General features: G+C 41.4%; 1 long non-coding RNA gene across 1 annotated transcript in view; it reads left to right on the plus strand.

Moving 5' to 3' along the window:
• Positions 1-17,538, plus strand: part of LOC144580994 (uncharacterized) — a 46,206-nt gene continuing 28,668 nt past the window's right edge. The window contains exon 1 of the long non-coding RNA XR_013531441.1: positions 1-177. This is a non-coding gene — a long non-coding RNA (uncharacterized LOC144580994). The remainder of the gene's footprint in view (positions 178-17,538) is intronic.

Consider the following 17,538-nt stretch of genomic DNA (forward strand, 5'->3'; position numbering starts at 1 on the left):
GAGTTGCCGCTGGACCACATGACACCAGTCCCATTCTTGAAGCAGAACATTCAAGGAGTGTGTACAAAATGCAGAAACCACCCATATTCAGGAAAAATGGCTATGCTTCAACCAGCCTAAGTCTACTGCAAGCAAGTGCACCCATAAGAAATGCACCTTGAGGGATTCAACCTAACTGTGAGTAAACACGTCTTGCACATTTTGGAGAGTAGTGGTATGAAACAGATTCCAAATAAACTAACTGGAGGCAGGCTGGGTGCAGTGGTTCATGCCCATAATCCCAGCTTTTAGGGAGGCAGAGGCAGGAGGATAATTTGAGCCCAGGAGTTCAAGACCTGCCTGGGCAATGTGACAAGACCCCATTGTCTACCAAAACAAAAAAAAAAGAAAAAAAAAAAAACAAGAAATAACTGGAGGCAGCCTGGAAAGAAAAGTTGTTTAACATACTGAATTGTTTCCCATTAGCACATAAACACCATTAGTGCATCTTTTTAAACAGGCAAGGTCTGTAAAGACTACACACAGGATCTCAAAGGATCTGCCTTACTAAGGGGGAAATCAAGTTGGCTTTTATCCTAGCAACTTACTTATCACCCCAACATACTGACAGTTGTTTTACATAGGATGTAACATTTCCCATACTTGATTGTGTTTCTTAAGTTTCATTTTTAATTTTCAAATCAAAACAGGAAATACAGGTTGGGCACAGTGGCCCACACTCAGCTATAATTCCAGCACTTTGGGAGGATAGCTTTGAGGCCAAGAGTTCAAGACCAGCCTGGGCAACATAGCAAGACTCTGCCTCTCCAAAAAAAAATTTTTTTTAATTAGCCAAGCATAGTGGCATGCATCTGTAGTTCCAGCTACTTGGGAAGCTGAGGCAGGAAGGTTGCCTGAGCCCTGGAGTTCAATACTGCAGTGAGCTATGATCACACCGATATAGTCCAGCCTGAGTGAGAGAGGAGGACCCCGTCTCGAAAAAACAAACAATAAAAACCGGGAGCCGCAATGGCTCCGGCCAGTTGTCCTGGCGCTTGAGGAGGCGAGGCTGAGTTCAAGGCCAACCTGAGCAACATAACAAGCTCTCACTGATTAATAACAACAACAAAAAAACACAATAAAAAACCCAGAAAATATAGAGAAGAGGTAGCTATTTAGAATGCTTGTTTATAACATTATTATTTTTAGATTAAGGAGCAGTCTCCAAAAGTATGATTTTGCACACACTTTTGATTACCTACCCAAAAGGATTTCTCTCTTTCCCTTCTGCCAGAGCCTGCTTCCCACTAGAGGGGCTAAAAATGCCAGACACTCTCTTTCAGCCTCTTTGGCAGGTAGGGGTGACAAAGTGACCCATCTGGTCAAATTAACCTTTCAGCCACACTCTTCCAAAAGGCTTTTAGAAAGATTTTTTTCATGGTAACGAAAGCAAGAGATAGTCAAGAAGAGCTTGCTTTCACCACCTCTTCCTTCCTGCCATTTCATAGGCATTTCATTTCATGGGAGCTGTGGAAGCTATTATTGCAGCCATTAGGCAGTAGACAAAGTGAATGTGCTGAAGATGGTAACATACAGGGATGGAAAGAAACTGGATCACTGATGACACTCTTTAGCTTGAGACCATCACCTTCTGTTTTAGTCAGGGTTCTCTAGAGGGAGAGAACTAATAGGTCTCTATTAACAATACAAAAAATTAGCTGGGCGTGGTGGCGCGTGCCTGTAATCCCAGCTACTCAGGAGGCTGAGGCAGGAGAATCACTTGCACCTGGGAGCAGAAGTCACAGTGAGCCAAAATCATGCCATTGCACCCCAGGCAGGAGAATTACCTGAATCCAGGAGGCGGAGGTTGTGGTGAGCCGAGATCGCACCATTGCACTCCAGCCTGGGTAACAAGAGCGAAACTCCATCTCTAAAAAAAAAAGAAAGAAATGAGGTGTCCCTATGTTGCCCAGGCTGGTCTTGAACTCCTGAGCTCAAGTGATCTCCTGCCTCTGTCTTTCAAAGTTCTGGGATTACGGGTGTGAGCTACCACGCCCAGCCTGTTACAGGGAAATTAATCACCATGCAAAAAAGTAGAAACAACTTAAATTTTTTTAGTAAAAATGTGGAAACAACTCAAATATCCAACAACTCAAATAATAAGGGATTCGTAAAAATCAGTTATGGTACAACAATACAGTGGAAATTTGAGCACCCAATAAAATGATGTTGAAACACGTTTATTAACAAGACAACATGTTCATAATATATTAAGTGAAATTTCAGGTTTAAAAGGGTAGACACATTAAAAATCCCTTAAGAGTAGGAAGAGGTAAGAATGTGTATGATAATATATAAATAGAAATCCAAAAGAATATTTTCTGCAAAAGTAGTTGGTTGTCCTTGAGTGGTAGAATTATAAGGAGAGAGGCTGGGCATGGTGACTCAAGCCTGTAATCCCAGCACTTTGGGAGGCCGAGGCAGGTGGATCACGAGGTCAAGAGATTGAGACCATCCTGGTCAACATGGTGAAACCCCATCTCTACTAAAAATACAAAAAAAGTTAGCTGAGCATGGTGGTGTGTGCCTGTAATCCCAGCTACTCAGGAGGCCGAGGCAGGAGAATTGCCTGAACCCAGGAGGCGGAGGTTGTGGTGAGCCGAGATTGCGCCATTGCACTCCAGCCTGGGTAACAAGAGCGAAATTCCATCTCAAAAAAAAAAAAAAAGAATTATAAGCAGATTTCTTTTTCATTTTGCTTGTCTGTATTTTTTCATATTTCTATAGTAAGCATGAACTATCTACATAAAAAAGAAATACATCAAATGTTAGCAATGCCTACAGAATAGAACTGTGGATCTTTTATTACATTTTGTTTCCTATATTTTCCCAATCGTCTCTACTTATTTCTTTCTTTTTTTTTTTAATTGCATTTTAGGTTTTGGAGTACATGTGCAGAACATGCAAGATAGTTGCATAGGTACCCACATGGCAGTGTGTTTTGCTGCCTTCCTCCCCTTCACCCACATTTGGCATTTCTCCCCAGGCTATACCTCCCCAGCTCCCCCCCCGCTGTCCCTCCCCTGTTCCCCTCAATAGACCCCAGTGTGTAGTACTCCCTTCCCTGTGTCCATGTGTTCTCATTTTTCATCACCTGCCTATGAGTGAGAATATGCGGTATTGCATTTTCTGTTCTTGTGTCAGTTTGCTGAGAATGATGTTCTCCAGATTCATCCATGTCCCTACAAAGGACATGAACTCAACATTTTTCATTGCTGCATAATATTCCATGGTGTATATGTGCCACATTTTCCCAGTCCAGTCTATCATCGATGGGCATTTGGGTTGGTTCCAGGTCTTTGCTATTGTAAACAGTGATGCAATGAACATTCGTGTGCATGTGTTCTTATAGTAGAATGATTTATAGTCCTTTGGATATATACCCAATAATGGGATTGCTGGGTCAAATGGAATTTCTATTTCTAAGGCCTTGAGGAATTGCCACACTGTCTTCCACAATGGTTGAACTAATTTACACTCCCACCAACAGTGTAAAAGTGTTCTTATTTCTCCACATCCTCTCCAGCATCTGTTGTCTCCAAATTTTTTAATGATCGCCATTCTAACTGGCGTGAGATGGTATCTCAATGTGGTTTTGATTTGCATCTCTCTAATGACCAGTGATGATGAGCATTTTTTCATATGATTGTTGGCCTCATATATGTCTTCTTTTGTAAAGTGTCTGTTCATATCCTTTGCCCATTTTTGAATGGGCTTGTTTGTTTTTTTTCTGCAAATCTGTCTTAGTTCTTTGTAAATTCTGGATATCAGCCCTTTGTCAGATGGGTAAACTGCAAAAATTTTTTCCCATTCTGTTGGTTGCCGATTCACTCTAGTGACTGTTTCTTTTGCTGTGCAGAGCTGTGGAGTTTGATTAGGTCCCATTTGTCTATTTTGGCTTTTGTTGCCAATGCTTTTGGTGTTTTGTTCATGAAGTCCTTGCCTACTCCTATGTCCTGGATGGTTTTGCCTAGATTTTCCTCTAGGGTTTTTATGGTGCCAGGTCTTATGTTTAAGTCTTTAATCCATCTGGAGTGACTTTTAGTGTAAGGTGTCAGGAAGGGGTCCAGTTTCTGCTTTCTGCACATGGCTAGCCAGTTTTCCCAACACCATTTATTAAACAGGGAATCCTTTCCCCATTGCTTGTTTTTGTCAGGTTTATCAAAGATTGTATGGTTGTAGATATGTTGTGTTGCCTCTGATGCCTCTGTTCTGTTCCATTGGTCTATATCTCTGTTTTGGTGCCAGTACCATGCTGTTTTGATTACTGTACCCTTGTAGTATAGTTTGAAATCCGGTAGTGTGATGCCCCCCGCTGTGTTCTTTTTGCTTAGAATTGACTTGGCTATGCGGGCTCTCTTTTGGTTCCATATGAAGTTCATGGTGGTTTTTTCCAGTTCTGTGAAGAAAGTCAGTGGTAGCTTGATGGGGATAGCGTTGATTCTGTAAATTACTTTGGGCAGTATAGCCATTTTTACGATATTGATTCTTCCTAACCATGAACATGGAATGTTTCTCCATCTGTTTGTGTCCTCTCTGATTTCGTTGAGCAGTGGTTTGTAGTTTTCCTTGAAGAGGTCCTTTACATTCCTTGTAAGTTGTATTCCTAGGTATTTTATTGTTTTTGTAGCAATTGTGAATGGCAGTTCATTCTTGATTTGGCTCTCTTTAAGTCTGTTATTGGTGTATAGGAATGCTTGTGAGTTTTGCACATTGATTTTATATCCTGAGACTTTGCTGAAGTTGCTTATCAGTTTCAGGAGTTTTTGGGCTGAGGCAATGGGGTCTCCTAGGTATACTATCATGTCGTCTGTAAATAGACACAATTTGGCTTCCACCTTTCCTATTTGAATACCCTTTATTTATTTTTCTTGCCTGATTGCTCTGGCTAGAACTTCCAGTTCTATATTGAATAGGAGTGGTGAGAGAGGGCATCCTTGTCTAGTGCCAGATTTCAAAGGGAATGCTTCCAGTTTTTGCCCATTAAGTATGATATTGGCTGTTGGTTTGTCGTAAATAGCTTTTATCACTTTGAGATACGTTCCATCAATATCGAGTTTATTGAGGGTTTTTAGCATAAAGGGCTGTTGAATTTTGTCAAATGCCTTCTCTGCGTCAGTTGAGAAAATCATGTGGTTTTTGTTTTGGGTTCTGTTTATGTGGTGAATTACGTTTATAGACTTGTGTATGTTGAACCAGCCTTGCATCCCGGGGATGAATCCTACTTGATCATGATGGATAAGTTTTTTGATGTGCTGTTGCAATTGGCTTGCCAGTATTTTATTGAAGATTTTTGCGTCTATGTTCATCATGGGTATTGGCCTGAAGTTTTCTTTTCTTGTTGAGTCTCTGCCGGGTTTTGGTATCAGGATGATGTTGGTCTCATAAAATGATTTGGGAAGGATTCCCTCTTTTTGGATTATTTGGAATAGTTTTAGAAGGAATGGTACCAGCTCCTCTTTGTGTGTCTGGTAGAATTCGGCTGCGAACCCATCTGGACCTTGGCTTTTTTAGTGTGGTAAGCTCTTAATTGCTGCCTCGACTTCAGACCTTGTTATTGGTCTATTCATAGTTTCGGCTTCCTCCTGGTTTAGGCTTGGGAGGACACAGGTGTCCAGGAATTTATCCATTTCTTCCAGGTTTACTAGTTTATGTGCATAGAGTTGTTTGTAATATTCTCTGATGATGGTTTGAATTTCTGTGGAATCTGTGGTGATTTCCCCTTTATCATTTTTTATTGCATCGATTTGGTTGTTCTCTCTTTTCTTTTTTATCAGTCTGGCTAGTGGTCTATTTTGTTGATCTTTTCAAAAAACCAGCTCTTGGATTTATTGATTTTTTGAAGGGTTTTTCATATCTCTATCTCCTTCAGTTCTGCTCTGATCTTAGTTATTTCTTGTCTTCTGCTAGGTTTTGAGTTTTTTTGATCTTGCTCCTCTAGCTCTTTCAGTTTTGACGATAGGGTGTCAATTTTGGATCTCTTCACTCTTCTCATATGGGCACTTATTGCTATATATTTTCCTCTGGAGACTGCTTTAAATGTGTCCCTGAGATTCTGGTATGTTGTGTCTTCGTTCTCGTTGGTTTCAAAGAACTTCTTTATTTCTGCCTTCATTTCATTGTTTATCCAGTCAACATTCAAGAGCCAGTTGTTCGGTTTCCATGAAGCTGTGCGGTTCTGAGTTAGTTTCTGAATTCTGAGTTCTAGCTTGATTGCACTATGGTCTGAGAGACTGTTTGTTATTATGTCAGTTGTTTTGCATTTGCTGAGGAGTGCTTTATTTCCAATTATGTGGTCATTTTTAGAGTAGGTGTGATGTGGTGCTGAGAAGAATGTATATTCTGTGGATTTGGGGTGGAGAGTTCTGTAAATGTCTATCAGGTTTTCTTGTTCCAGGTCTGAGTTCAAGTCCTGGATATCCTTGTTAATTTTCTGTCTGGATGATCTGTCTAATATTGACAGTGGAGTGTTAAAGTCTCCCACTATTATTGTGTGGGAGTCTAAGTCTCTTTGTAAGTCATTAAGAACTTACCTTATATATCTGGGTGCTCCTGTATTGGGTCCACATATATTTAGGATCGTTAGCTCTTCTTGTTGTATCGATCCTTTTACCATTATGTAATGACGTTCTTTGTCTCTTTTGATCTTTGTTGCTTTAAAGTCTATTTTATCAGAGATGAGAATTGCAACTCCTGCTTTTTTTTTTGCTCTCCATTTGCTTGGTAAATCTTCCTCCATCCCTTTATTTTGAGCCTTTGTGTATCCTTGCATGTGAGATGGGTTTCCTGGATACAACACACGAATGGGTTTTGTTTTTTTATCCAATTTGCCAGTCTGTATCTTTTGATTGGTGCATTTAGCCCATTTACATTTAGGGTTAATATTGTTATGTGTGAATTTGCTACTGCCATTTTGATGCTAGCTGGCTGTTTTGCCCGTTAGTTGATGCAGATTCTTCATTATGTTGATGCTCTTTAGCATTTTGGATGTTTTTGGAATGGCTGGTACTGGTTGTTCCTTTCTATGTGTAGTGCCTCTTTCAGGAGCTCTTGTAAAGCAGGCCTGGTGATGACAAAATCTCTGAGTACTTGCTTGTTTGCAAAGGATTTTAGTTTTCCTTCACTTATGAAGTTCAATTTGGCTGGATATGAAATTCTGGGTTGAAAGTTCTTTTCTTTAAGGATGTTAAATATTGGCCTTCACTCTCTTTTGACTTGTAGTGTTTCTGCTGAGAGATCTGCTGTGAGTCTGATGGGCTTCCCTTTGTGGGTGACCCGACTTTTCTCTCTGGCTGCCTTTAGCATTTTCTCCTTCATTTCAACCCTGGTGAATCTGACGATTATGTGCCTTGGGGTTGTTCTTCTTGTGGAATATCTTTGAGGTGTTCTCTGTATTTCCTGGACTTGAATATTGGCCTGCCTTGCTCGGTTGGGGAAATTTTCCTGGATAATATCCTGAAGAATATTTTCCAGCTTGGATTCATTCTCTTCATCACATTCTGGTACACCTAGCAAACGTAGGTTAGGTCTCTTCACATAGTCCCACATTTCTTGGAGACTTTGTTCATTCCTTTTTATGCTTTTTTCCCTAATCTTGTTTCTCGTTTTATTTGATTGAGTTGATCTTCGACTTCTGATATCCTTTCTTCTGCTTGGTCAATTCGGCTGCTGAGACTTGTGCAGGCTTCGCGAAGTTCTCGTGTTGTGTTTTTCAGCTCCTTTAATTCATTCATATTCCTCTCTAAGTTGCCCATTCTTTTTATCATTTCCTTGAATCTTTTTTCAAAGCTTTTTTCAAGGTTCTTAGTTTCTTTGCATTGATTTAGAACATGTTCTTTTAGCTCACAGAAGTTTCTCATTACCCACCTTCTGAAGTCTGATTTAGTCATTTCATCACACTCATTCTCCATCCAGCTTTGTTCCCTTGCTGGTGAGGAGTTTTGATCCTTTGTAGGAGGTGAGGTGTTATGGTTTCAGGTGTTTTCCTCCTTTTTGCACTGGTTTCTTCCCATCTTTGTGGGTTTATCCACCTGTCGTCTGAGTAGTTGCTGACTTTTCGATTGGGTCTCTGAGTGGACGCCCAGATTGTTGATGATGAAGTATTTCTGTTTCTTAGTTTTCCTTCTAACAGTCTAGCTTCTCCACTGTACAACTGCTGAGGTCCACTCCAGGCCCTGCTTGTCTGGGGTGCACCTGTAGCAGCTGCAGAACAGTGAGGGATGCTACCAGTTTCTTCTTCTGCTATCTTTGTCCCAGAATGATGCCCACCAAATGTCAGTCTGATCAGTCCTTATTGAGGTGACTCTTTGGATATCCAGGGGTCAGGGAGCTGCTTGAGGAGGCAGTCTGTACTTTATAGGAGCTCAAGTGCTGAGCTGTGAGCTCCATTGATCATTCAGGGCTGTTAGGCTGGTACGTTTAAGTCTGCTGCAGCAGAACTCATAAAACCCCTTTTTTTCCTCAGATGCTCTGTCTTGGGGAGTTCGGGCTTTCTTTATAAGTATCTGTTGCACTGTCCTGCCCAGCTAGGAGGCAGTCCGGTCACTATTTGCCTGCTGAGGCTCCGCCCTGCTGCCATGGAGTCCGCCCTGTTGCTGTGGGCTCCACCCTGCTGCCGTGGGCTCTGCCCTGCTGGTGTGGGCTCCGCCCTGTTGCCATGGGCTCTGCCGTGCTGTTGTGGGCTCCGCCCTCTTGGCGGAGTGTCTCTGTTATGGCGTGTTGCCTTGGCAATGGCAGGCTGCGTCAGCAATGGGAGTGTACCTCAGTAGGGGTGGAATGCCTCGGTAATGGCTGACGCCCCCCGCCATCGAGCTGCACCTTCCTGGGTTCAGCTGTGCCTGTAGTGAAACTCTCAACCCCAAGCATTTCAAATTGCCATTTTGTTTGTCCCTGTGGGGGTGGGACCCGCCGAGCCTAATCACCTGGCTCCCTGCCTCAGAGTCCTTTTTTTTTTTGTTTTAAGTTGAACGGTTGACTCTCTCCCAGGTGTTTTAGTCACCTGCTGATAGGGCAGCAGGATCTGTGTGATTTCCCATGCAGTGACCCACTGCGCCGGCTCAAATGTCGCTTCCCGGGAATCTCCTAGTCTGGCTCACTGTCCAAGTCCTGTTTAATCAGATGGATATGCTAATCTGCCCTCCCAAATCTCAGATTGCTGGTTTAACAGGGCACCCAGACCAGTACGTTTTGTGCGGAGTGCTGCTGCGCTGTGGCGCCAGCCGAAACAGCCGGCAAGCCGAAACAGCTGCACTGGCATCCCGTGTCTCTCCCACACCTGGGAATTTCCCCGTTCTGTGGGCAACAAAGATTTGTCTGGAAATGCCGATTGGACTCACCCTCTACGTCTTCACTGAGAGCTGCAATCCTGATTTGCTCCTACTGCGCCATCTTCTTTTTCCCCCTCAGCACAATGGTCCATCTTTACTTATTTCACTTGAGAAGAGGTGAACCATTAGAAGAGAGAACTATCCGGTGTCCTCTTAAGGAGAAATATCTTGGGTCAGTCACTTTCCTTCTTTGAAATACCTGTCTCAAATGGGATAGAGTAGGTTATGTTGTTGTAACAAACAACCCCAAACAGCAAAGATGTATTTCCCACTCATGCTACATGTCCATCACAGGTTGTCTGGCAGCTCTGCCCACCATAGTGACTCAGAACCTTAGTCTATGGATCAGCTACTATATCAGACTGTGCCAGTTGCCACACTAGAGGGAAAAGGAGGTCTGGAAAGTCACATACCAGCAACAAGTTGCCCCAGCCTCAAAGTTATTCTTCTTACCCAATGGCCACAATTAGTCACATGGCCCTATCCAATTCATAGGAGGCCAGGACCTGGGTAGAACAGGTTATATTTGGTGAATAGCACCTAATTAACCAGCTCAGAACATTGTAAGCAAATATTCAAAGAACTATAAGAAGACATCAACAAATTTATAATCACAGTGGTCATATTCCTGGCACCTGCTACTTTAGTCTGTGGCCAACTTTATCTTGTTAGATGCAAACATTGGAGAAAGCACACCACTGTGTCAGCTAGAGACCAGATACCACAAGCAAAACAGGACAAGCTTTTTGTGAAATCAAAAACTAACAATGCATTTGTTGATTGTATATGGCAAAAAGAGGATAAAAGAGCATGTAATACATACATAGGTGACAGTGTTTCACATTTGCTTGGGATATGCTCAGCTGGGCAAAGAAAATTGTAACTTTCATCACTTCTTGGCCTTTGGCTAAGATCAAGTGAAAATTGTAGCTTTCTTCTTTGTCTCTGACTGCTCTGATTTGCCTTACCAGCCTCCACCCTCTAGGTAGAAGTAGGGAGGGGAGACAAGGTTGAATTCAATTTATTACCTCAATTCAATCCCTAACTTAAAATGTCTTTGTAGGTAAATAGTCTCTACTTGGGTGACTCAGTTAAGTGCTCAACAAGTAAGAGTTCCACCCCTTCCTCTGCTCCTCTCTAAGATGGCATCAGGTGTGTGAGATAAGGGGTGTATCTTTCGAGACCTCTTAGTGGCAAAGGGCAGATATTAATCCTTAAAAAGAAAAGCAAGATCCAGACCTCCCCATTTACAGTACTCTGCCTTCTCAGCAACCTAGCTAACATACTTCCTGCTCTAGGACTTCAACCTAGAAGGCCATCAGAACAATTGTGTCTTGTGACCTGCCTCCCAGACTGGGAAGTGGGAAGAGGTTGGGGAGGGAAGTATTTTTCTCTCTGCTCTTTACAGCCTGACCAGGCCTCCCTTCTATCCTGCACACAGGCCTGTGTATTGAAAAGGAAGCTTTGTTATTTAGAAATCCCTTTCTCCAAAAAGCCTGGGTTTTATATATATTGTTTTACTCAAAAGAGGTCAAGAAAATCAGCTTTGAAATTCAAAGCTGATGAATGGACTCTCTTCTAGACAACGCCTGATGTTCATCTTTTCTTTCCTGGGACAATAACCTGGATGACTCTATCAAAAGGCTAGCAGGAAATGGGATTTAAAGGGGAAAATCAAAATGCATGGGTTTAATTATTACAAAAGGTGTTCCTCAGAGGTGAGAACTAAAGTAATGAAGTATCTAGTTTCTTGGGTGCTTTGTGAGATTTATCTCTTTTCTTAACAGAGACAAAGTAAAATTTTCAAAAATAGAACCCTAATGAAAATATAAAATGAACACCTCACTGGTTTTATGCATTAATGAGGGAAGCAGCAGGATGGTAAATCTGGTACAAAGGAGAATTCAAAAGATATGTTTAAAAAGAAAAAGCATACCCAAATAAGCTTGCTAAGTTAGAGGCAAAACAGGGCAATAAAACCATAACTTTTGAGGTCATCCCTTCCTGCTGCAAAGAAATCATTTGCATCTCTACTGGACAAAAACCTCCAAGTTAACATGCCTGGACTTTAATCAAGCAACAGTGCATTCTCTCAGAGAACTGAATAATCCTTGGGTGGGCCCTTTAAATGGAAGCCTTTTGATAAAGCTTCAGTCTGGAAATTGAAAGGACAAGCAGTCATTCTGTCGCCTTGTTTCCAAGTGTTAGGTAATTTTTCTTAACATACTCAAACATTGCATACATCCCACCCACCTTAATACACACAAAACTGATCTGCTGAGAGCTGATGGAAGGAAGAGCTATGAATGGATTAAAGAGCCTATAGGAATAAAAGATGGGGATTTAAAGCAAGCACAGGTTTCTGCTTCAGACACAAGTGAATGGGTACCTTTAAAAGCCTAAATATGTGATTTTGTTCTAAACGTACATATTTTAAAGATGTTTAAATAATGCTTTCCTTTTAAAATTACCTTTTCTTTTTCAAAAATCTAGACAGACTTAACTAGGCCTGAGTGATTCCATTACCAAAGCAGATTCATCTGGTTAAATGAAACCATAAGAGCATGTGATAATTATTTTTCAGTCCTCGCAGGTTACATAGGTTACCACAGCCCATTAATATGTGCTAGCCTATTAAGTCACTGAAATGGCAAATACTACCGCATCGATAAGGCATATCCAGTCCAATTTAGATGTAAAGCATTCTCCAACTGATAGTAGTTTCCAAAACAAATCTATTTTAAAAAATCTCATAACAGCTCATTTGTAATACAGCTCGCTGCTCAGATGGTTTCTGAAAAGTATCTTCTTAGAGAGAAATCAAAACATCTCATGTACTCCATAAATATACACACCTATTATATATGCATAAAAATTAAAATTTGAAATTTAAAAATTTATAAAAACAAAACAGAAAAAAAGGAAACAAATATTATAATAAGACAAAGCCTACTCTGAATAGCAGGTTCCCCATGGAATTTTGTTTTCTGAGTAGGGAGCAAGATCATCTGATTAAAAGGCTCAAATTCTCTGAAACTTTCTGTTGACGGCTATGATGTGTAACATGAGCACATTTCCATATTAAGGTTATTCAGCTGTGGAAAACACCAGAACCCACACAAAAGTTTTCCTTTAAAAGCTAAATAAAATCTAAGACACTGCATGTTGGTGCAGAAATGAGAACTCTAAGTTGTTGTTTACTGACTGCTTGGCTGTGTTTTTTTTTCCTGCAAGAAAGCAGACACACATTTGAGAAAGCGTTGTAACTCAAAAGCATGACCACAGCTAAGAAATTTAAGTAACCATGTCATAGAAACACAGGAATATAGATTCTGTTGGCTAATCCAAATAGACAATTAATCATGTTCCTGACAGTGTGGAATGCAGATTTGTATGCTATTCACAGAAACTTTGGCAGGCAGGTTGAGAGCTTTCTGGAATATTGGAATCTGGAGTGTCTTGAGGAGCTGTTAAGTCATTCATTCTGAGATCTACAGATTTCTTGGATCAGTAACATTTAAAAATAATGTTGAAGACCAACATGGTATTAACGACTTCTTATTTTGGCAAATAATAATGTCGTAAAAAATACTTGCTATTTATAAGTGCCATTATTTCATAAAAGATACGGTTTTACAGACTCTATTTTATTAGGCTAGTTTATAATTTGATTCACTGCTGGATTTGGGGTCAAGATACCTTTAAGGCACTTAACTTCTTTCTCAAACCTTTCATTAGTGACTAAAAGGCACATTGAAGTACCTGCCATGTCCAGTCAAAATGAATGTTACTTCTGAGACAGGTGAATGTTACGGGACTAGACTTTGGCTCTAGATAGGAGCTTGGTTCTTGAGAGTTCTTCTGTGGGATCGTCTTATCTTAAGGAGGATTTTTTTCAAATGGTGGAGAGATAGGAGATTTAAACATTGACTGATTCCCAACTGTGGCATGTTGGCTTTCTTCTGCCCTCTCTCCCAGCTTTCTTCTGCCCTCACTGACCTGTAAATAAGAATCAAATCAAGTAATACTCCCCAAATGCCTATTACTAAGAGTGCAGGGTTAAGCTTTGGGGCAAAATTTCTCAAACTTAAGTCTTTGTAAGAGTAGTCTGAGAACCTATCAAAAGGCAGATTTCTGGGTCTTAGTGTCATAGGTTCTGAATGAAGTCTGAGATGGAAACCCTGGAATCTCAATTTTTAACAAGCATAGCATGATTTTGGTGGAAATGGTTAATGGGCCCCATCTGTAGAAACATAGCCTAGAAGCTATAAAAAAATAACACTTCCAATTTCTGTAATGACATACTAGGTCATTCAGACCAACGTTCCTGTAATGACATGCTAGGTCCTTCGGACCAACGCCCCTGTAATGACATGCTAGGTCCTTCGGACCAACGCCCCTGTAATGACATGCTAGGTCATTCGGACCAACGCCCCTGTAATGACATGCTAGGTCATTCGGACCAACGCCCCTGTAATGACATGCTAGGTCCTTCGGACCAACGCCCCTGTAATGACATGCTAGGTCCTTCGGACCAACGCCCCTGTAATGACATGCTAGGTCCTTCGGACCAACGCCCCTGTAATGACATGCTAGGTCCTTCGGACCAACGCCCCTGTAATGACATGCTAGGTCCTTCGGACCAACGCCCCTGTAATGACATGCTAGGTCATTGGGACCAACGCCCCTGTAATGACATGCTAGGTCCTTCGGACCAACGCCCCTGTAATGACATGCTAGGTCCTTCGGACCAACGCCCCTGTAATGACATGCTAGGTCATTCGGACCAACGCCCCTGTAATGGCATGCTAGGTCCTTCGGACCAACGCCCCTGTAATGGCATGCTAGGTCCTTCGGACCAACGCCCCTGTAATGGCATGCTAGGTCCTTCGGACCAACGCCCCTGTAATGGCATGCTAGGTCCTTCGGACCAACGCCCCTGTAATGGCATGCTAGGTCATTCGGACCAACGCCCCTGTAATGACATGCTAGGTCATTCAGAACAATGCCCCTGTAATGAAATGCTAGGTCATTCAGACCAACGTTCCTGCTGAATATAATGTATTAAACATCTTCTTCAAAGCATCAAAAAGGTAACAAAATAGTGATTAGTTACTGGGATGTGATTCGAAAAAGAATGAAGAATGGAAATCTGGTCAGTCACCGTGGCTCATGCATGTAATCCCAGCACTTTGGGAGGCCAAGGTGAGCAAATCACCTGAGGTCGGGAGTTCGAGACCAGCCTGGCCAACGTGGCGAAACCCCATCTCTACTAAAATCACAACATTCAGCTGGGCATGGTGGCGCATGCCTGTAATCCCAGCTGCTTGGAAGACTGAGGCAGGAGAATCGCTTAAACCCAAGAGGTAGAGGCTGCAGTGAGCTGAGATCACGCCATTGCACTCCAGCCTGGGCAATAAGAGTGAAACTCCATCTCAAAAAAAAAAAAAAAAATGGAAATCCACAGAAGTGAGCCTGACAATCTGAACCATTTTACCTTCTGATTACTAGCATATTCTGAAGAGATAACTGAGAGGGTGAGCTGTCTTTTTAGCAAGCTCATGGGAATAGGGAGGCAAAAGTCAGAGAACAGGACCTGCCAAGGGTGGACACATGGTAAATCAGTCCTCATCCCATACACACACATACACATTTTAGGAGGAAGGGTGAACTGGAAGTGGCTTACTCAGAGAATCTCACATCTTGAACCTGGACTAGGGTGATCCTGGACTAGGGTGATCTCTAGAGATCACATCAACCTGGGCTTCAAATTATTTTGACAAGTAATTTTTCATATGTATTGCCCAGCACACAATCAAAGATAACCAAGCCTAATTGGAACAAAAAACCTTGAGCAAGAACCACTAGGAAAAATGAACAACAAAATGGATTTAGAATGACTCCAGATACTGAGTAAATCTAAACGAGTATTAACTATGTGAAACAATTAGTATAGTCCCCTGTGAGAATAGCTAGCTAGCTAGCTAGACAGACAGACAGATAATTTATTTTAGATCATGACAATCATAGTATAAAGGCTTGAGAGGAAAATCAATGAAGATAAATGTTCTAAATTCCTCACATTATCCAAAAGTAGAGGAAAGGTATCAATTAAAGTTAGATATTTGGGTGGGTGTGGTAACTCATGCCTATAATCCCAGCACTTTGGGAAGCCGAGGCAGGAGAATTGCTTAAGCCCAGGAGTCTGAGATGAGCCTAGGCAACATGGTGGGACTCTGTCTCTATCTGGGCATGGTGGTGCACACCTGTAGTCCCAGCTACTCAGGAGGCTGAGGCAGAAGGATTGCTTGACTCCAGGAGGTTGAGGTTGCAGTAAGCTATGATTGTACCACTGTACTTCAGCCTGATGACAGCAAAAGACCTTGTCTCAAAAAAATGAGATATTTAGTCCAGGCATGGTGGCTCACACCTGTAATCCCAGCACTTGGGGAGGTTGAGGTGGGCGGATCACCTGGGGTCAGGAGTTCGAGACCAGCCTGGCCAACACGGCCAAACCCCATCTCTACTAAAAGTACAAAACTAAGCTGAGATCATGCCACTGTACTCCAGCCTGGGGAACAGAAGTGAAACTCTATCTCAAAAAAAAAAAGAGAGAGATATTTATAAGTGAAGCATACATGCTGTAATGCTAGGGTAACCATCAAAAGAATAAAAGAAGAGTATATGATATTTAAACTGAAAGAAATTTTTAAAAACTGAATATAAAAGTCATCAGTTTAAAAGAGAGTGAGGACAGAAAGAAAAAGAAACACAAAATAGACAAGAAAAGAAAAAGTAGATAATAAGATTTTAACAAAAATATGTCCCAACTACATTGAATATAAATGGACTACATTTTCCACTGAGAAAACAAAGATGATAAAATAGAAAATAAACAAGTAGTACTACTATGTGTTGCAAAGAGACACATTTAAAACATAAAAAATAAAGGTAGAAAGTAAATAAATGACAATAATTTACTCCACAATTAGTAGCTAAAAGAAAGCTGATATAGCTATATTAATATCACACAGAATAGACTTCAAGCAAAAAACATTATTAGAAATAAAGCAAGTCACTTCTTAAGAAAAGTTCAATTCACTAGGAAGACAGAAAAATTTTAAATTTGTACATGACTAATCACATGGCCTGAAAATATATAAGATAAAAATTGAGGCCGGGCATGGTGCCTCACACCTGTAATCCCAGCACTTTGGGAAGCTAAGGTGGGAGGTCAGGAGTTCGAGACCAACCTGGCCAACATGGTGAAACCCCTGTTTCTACTAAAAATACAAAAATTATTCTAATGTGGTGATGCATGCCTATAGTCCCAACTATTAGGGAGGCTGAGGCCGGAGGATCACTTGAACCCAGGAGACAGAGGTTGCAATGAGCTGAGATCACGCCACTGCACTCCAGCCTAGGCAGCAACAGAGTGAGACTCCATCTTAAAAAAAAAAAGAAGTTAAGATTCATACTTGTAATTCTAGCACTTTGGGAGGCAAAGAAGGGAGAATCAATTGAGTACAGGAGTTTGAGACCAGCCTGGGCAATATTAGCAAAACCTTGTCTCTACAACAAAATTTTTAAATAGCTGGATGTAGTGGCATGTGCCTTTAGTCCCAGTTACTCGGGAGGGTGTGGTGGGAGGATCAGTTGAGCCTGGCAGCTCGAGGCTGCAGTAAGCTATAATGGTGCACTGCACTGCAGCCTGGGTGACAGAGTGAGACACTGTCTCAAAAATTAATTAATTTAATTAAAAGTAAAAACTGATAAAAGAAAATAAAAAGTACATCAAGGAGAAGAAAGAAAATCCTCAGTCATTGTGAGTGACAGTAATACAACTTTATTAGTAACTGGTAAAACCAATAACAAACTAAGAAAAATCAAAACACATTGGTGTACTCTCCACAGCCACTACAGGTAGGACCATGGAAAATAACAGACAAGGCCAAAGTCCAGGGAGGATCATGAACAAGGGAATTCCTCCCAGAGGGCAGAATCAAGGTCTGACAGAACTTCCTTTATTACTAGGGAGTCTTCACAAACACGATTTCATCATTTGTATGCACCAGTGACTGATGAGTGCTTTCCATTCTACCTTTTCCCAAATGGGAGTTTCTCTATGTCTATCCTGTTCTTGCTCTATATGATATGCTAAATGTTGAGTAGT

The sequence above is a fragment of the Callithrix jacchus genome, chromosome X, assembly GCF_049354715.1.
Source record: "Callithrix jacchus isolate 240 chromosome X, calJac240_pri, whole genome shotgun sequence".
Classification (NCBI taxonomy): Eukaryota; Metazoa; Chordata; class Mammalia; order Primates; family Cebidae; genus Callithrix; species Callithrix jacchus.